Here is a 5206-nt window from a genome sequence, read left to right as displayed (position 1 = left end):
CTTGACACCAATTGAACAAAATAGCCAGAAGATGAAATGAATTCAACAAACCGGCATGTACGTATAAGTAGTAATAGTATTAAAAAAAACCAATATTTCTTTAGTTTGAATTAATAAGTACAAAGTAAAGAATGGTGATATCATGTATCACAACTATATTTAAACATTATTTACATCTAACTAGCCGAACGAACACAACTGCTGGGTCGACAACCCCGACATCGGTGTCAATATCCATTACGAATAGTTGTAGGCTTTTTCCCGGGCCTCCATTAATCATCCGGGGACTCATTACGAAGCAGTTTATTTGGTTGTACAAGTGGCAATGTATTACCCTCATGAGGGAAAGTTACCGTACTAAATTCCTCATTGACCTCGTCATACGAATGCATATAATTCTTGGGTGGAGTCATGAGGACAACATGCTTTTTTCTATCCAGCTGATCTTGAACATAAAACACCTGACGTGCTTGCGAGACCAATATGAATGGATCATCCTTGTGGCCAAATTTGTTTAGGTCGATCGACGTGTAACCAAGAATATCATGTTTGACATGTTTACGGTCAACCCATTGGCACATGAAGACCGGAATTCTTTTAGTATGATAATATAGGACCCATATCTCTTGCAAAACCCCAAAATAAAAAGTTTTGTCCATACGTCACCACATCTTTTTTGATGTGCATGTCATCCGCCTCTACACCAATCCCGCTGTTCTGGTAAACTCTACCATCATGAGATTTTGTACGAAATTCAAAACCGTTGATGTCGTACGAGTCGTATTTGTAAACGTTGCGGTGTTCTCCGTGTGCAATCCACTTTACGGTTTCCGATACAGAACCTGGGGAGCCCGCTAGCTCTCTTTCAACCTGAATTTTATTACAAGGATTAGATTTTTTACCTACATTGCAGAAACTATAAAATAATTTTAAAAATTATAGAAGACTTAATAAATTGATCTACCTTGTCGCGTAACCAGTCACCAAACTTTAAAGTATGCTCCTTCTCCAGCAATGCTTGTCGTTTACCAGGCATTTGGTTTTTCAAAGAGGTCTTGTGTTGTCTGCAAGTAAGAGTATAATATATTGCGAACTAATATATATATATACATACATATTTATATATATATGTATATATTAATTTTGAGTGCGTTTGCTTAGCGTTTTAGGTTTTTAGCTTTGTTTTTTGCCTTTTAACGTCTCGCGTAACTACCATACGTTAAGGCATTAGCGTACAGTAACTGCACCCTATATATATTTATATATATATATATAATTTAGAGTATATGTGTTAGCAATACTTACTCGATATACGGCGCTATTTCAGGCGTATTCTGCAGCACATAGAAATGTGCTCTCTTGAAAAGATCAGCAGAAACTTCAACTGATTTAACACCTGTGACAGGAATTGTCTCCCCATTATCATCATGCTTATCATGTGGAATACCAACGGTACTCTTGATGTTTTTTTGGTATTCGCTCAGAAACTTGATTATTTCTTCCGCAATGTTCTCCTCAGCAATGCACCCTTCTGGATAAGTTTTGTTTCGCACATGCCCTTTGATAACCTTCATACGCCTTTCAAAGGGATACATCCAATGAAAGCATGGTGGCCCACATAATTTTATCTCTCTTACAAGGTGCATGGTTAAGTGAACCATGACATCAAAAAATGATGGCGGAAAGTACTTCTCCAGCAGGCACAGTGTAACTATTTGCTCTTCCTGCATCTTATCAAGCTCTTCTACAATGATCTCTTTGCTACAAATTGACTTGAAAAAAAAAACAAAGCCTGATTATAGCATTTCTCATTGGTTCTGGCATGATGGACCGTATTGCAAGGGGCAGAAACTGTTGCATAAGCATGTGATAGTCATGTGATTTAAGGCCTCGTAGCTTCCTTTCTTTAAGATTCACCAAACTAGAGAAGTTAGAACAATACCCTAGTGGAGCCTTCAGTATATACAGTGTTTCAAGAAACATGTCTTTTTCTTGCGCTGATAATGTGAAGCATGCTGCAGGCAGTTCTGTATTGTTGCCTTTTGCTTTCGGTTGCAACTCCTTTTTAATCCCTAAAAACTTCAAATCCTTTCTAGCTGCCAATCCGTCTTTTGTCCTACCGGGAATGTTCAGCAACGTCCCGACAATACTTTCTGCCACATTCTTTTCAACATGCATCAAATCAATACAATGTTGGACAGGTAAATACTTCCAATAGCTGAGCCGTTGGTACCATATGTTGAACTTCTTCCAATATTGGTGCGGCGTTATGTTATCCCTTTTCCTCTTACTCCTACTTAGGGATTCAGATCCCTTTCCCCATTCATTGTTAATGTTTTTGACCTCGTCGTATATCTCTTCCCCTGTCATAGGCTCTTTAGCGGTTCTCATCTCCTCTTTTCCGTTGAACGTCTTTGTTTGTTTTCTGAAAGGGTGGTCATGTGATAAATACCTTCTGTGGGCAGCATAACTCTGCTTCTTTGTGTGATAAAGTCGAACACACTGAGTGTCGCCCCGACACACCACACAACCTTTGAATCCACTGTAAGGGCAACCACATAGTGTACCAAGAGCAGGGTAATCATTAATCGTCCATAACACAACTGCACGTAGTGTAAACATTTCTTGTTTATATGCGTCATATGTTGGCTCCCCGACCTCAAATAAAGATGCTAGATCGTCAACTAATGGCTGTAAAAACACATCAATATTGTTTCCTGGCACTCCAGATATTAATAAGGAAGCATGATGAATGACTGCTAAAACAGGCCAGACACTGTGGTTTCTGTTGCCTCTATGTACGTCGACCCCATCAGTGCAAATCCCTAGACGAAGATTTCTTGGATCGCTTCCGATGGTATCGGAGTACCTGTCATCTATGGCTTTCCATGCTGGTGAATCTGATGGGTGGCGTAAAACACCGGGTTTATTGGTACTCATGGCGTGCCACGTTAAATTCTCTGCTGTGGTCTTTGATTGAAAGAGGCGCTTGAATCGTGGAATAATGGGAAAGTACCACAGTACCTTAGCGGGCGTGTTTATGTAAGTTTTGTTAGTCTTCTCATCCACCTTCCACTTTGACTTGTTACAAACTGGACATGCTTCCAAATCCTTGTAATCCTTATAGTAAATAATGCAGTCATTGATACACACATGTATCTTTTCGTATCCTGATCCCATTTCCTTCATCATCCTTTTGCCCTCATACATATTATTTACCATTTCGTTATCTGCATGTAGCATCTTTTTCAACAATTTCAGAAGTTCATCAACGAACTTATGAGATACCCCGTGCTTGCTCTTCAAGTTGAGTAGTTGTACTAATGCAGACAACTTGGTGAAGTCAAGACATCCTTTATATAGGGGCTTCTCAGCGTCAACAAGTAGTTGTAGAAACTGTTGATACTTCTTGTCGCCTTTGAAATTGTCTTTTGTAGCATTTACCATTTCTACAGTTTCACAGGCATCTATTGGAATGTTGGTGTCAACAAACCCAGTATTATTATCATAATTAGTTGGAATGCAGGTGTAGGCAAACCCAGTATTATTAACATTAGTTGGAATGTTGGTGTCGGTTTCTCCATGTTTTATCCAAGTAGTATAACTCTTATCAATTCCAAACCTGTACAAGTCATGTTCTACATCGTCTACACTAAGAGATACGTGGTTCACACACCGAACACATGGACATGAAATATAAATTGGTGGTGATGTCTCCTTGCAATTACGAACTGCAAAATTTAGAAATGCCTTAACACCATCTCTATATGCTTTACTGCACCTGTCGCCTACTGACATCCAAGACTTATCCATCTTCCAAGAAATTTTTTATTAACTGTGTCATCAACGATATATATATATATCTATCTAATTAACGCCAATAAATGTAACCGACTAATTAAAAGCAAAAATATTTGGTACTCACCTGAGATTAATGAAGCTGTTTGGTATGATTGATATTGATGAGAGTTCAATAAATACACTAGCAGATCATTTATTAGGGTTCAATAAATACTAATTGATTTGGGAGTCTTCCAGAAGATAACTCAATTAATTGGCGGGTAAAAATGAAAATTTTAAACTTCTAAATGTTGGTATATAAATATTAGAAGAGGTTCTATTACGTTCTCAGGGTGTAGCTCAAACGGTTGAGGCGCTTGTGATTAAACATAGATTGCAAATACCGCGGGTTCGAAACTCCGGAGGGAACATATTTTTATTAAATTTTTATAATAACCTCTTTTTAATGAAATAAATACACTGTGATTTTAAAAACACTCAAACTAAATGACTCATTAAAAGGCCTTTAAATCCGTTCAGAAACATAAAAATACATCATAATAGCTGGTCTAAAATCATAACAAAGTTTCTTAGCTTTTAATTACAAAACTAATTAAAATCCCTAAAAACAACAAGAAGCAAATAAAATACAATATCTTCACTTTTTTTTCTGATTCAATCAGTGAAGCTACACTCCTTGCAAGTTGATCCTCTAATGACTTATTTGCTCTTATCAAGATAGGAATTATGTCTGTACATCTTGTGCACACATCAAATCTTGTGGACGAAACACAATCAGACCATGTAAAGAAATCACATTTTTTGCCCTAAGTTAAAAAATATAGAGTTTAGGGTCAACAGTTGTAGATGAATTCCAACTTTATTTGCAATTTCACTAACCTGAGATGCACAATTGTAGAACCTCCGACCTGGATTTTTGGTGGTCCTTGATGTTCTTAGAATGGCTTCTTGACCACAAAAACAATAAACCTGAGATCGATTGTTACTGGATGTTGTGGTCCGCGATGAGGTTTCTTCCATGGTGAAAAAGGAGGTTTTATTGAAAACAAAACTAGATATATAAGTATATATATATAGGAGGGTTTAGAAAGGAGTTGTTGTACACATGCGTGTTACTAGCGTTTTAGGATATTTATATATGTCTATGTACAGTAGCGTGTTGCAAGCGTAAGAGAATCTTTTGAACAAATATATAACATATTTTAAGCTAATTGATTACACACATTTTTAACAAAGAAATATGAGAACCATTAATCCATATTTACCATTCATCAAAAGATGCATCATAAAAAGTACCATTAATTACAATACATAAAGCATTTTAAGATAATCCATATATTTACAATGCATCATAAAAAAAACCAAAAAGAGAGAAGCTAACATCACCATCACTCCTCCTTGTCCA

The sequence above is a fragment of the Bidens hawaiensis genome, unplaced genomic scaffold, assembly GCF_021521415.1.
Source record: "Bidens hawaiensis isolate Kalapana, Puna unplaced genomic scaffold, B.hawaiensis_p1.1 tig00005637_1, whole genome shotgun sequence".
NCBI classification, from domain to species: Eukaryota; Viridiplantae; Streptophyta; class Magnoliopsida; order Asterales; family Asteraceae; genus Bidens; species Bidens hawaiensis.
Note: the sequence above shows the minus strand (reverse complement) of the source record.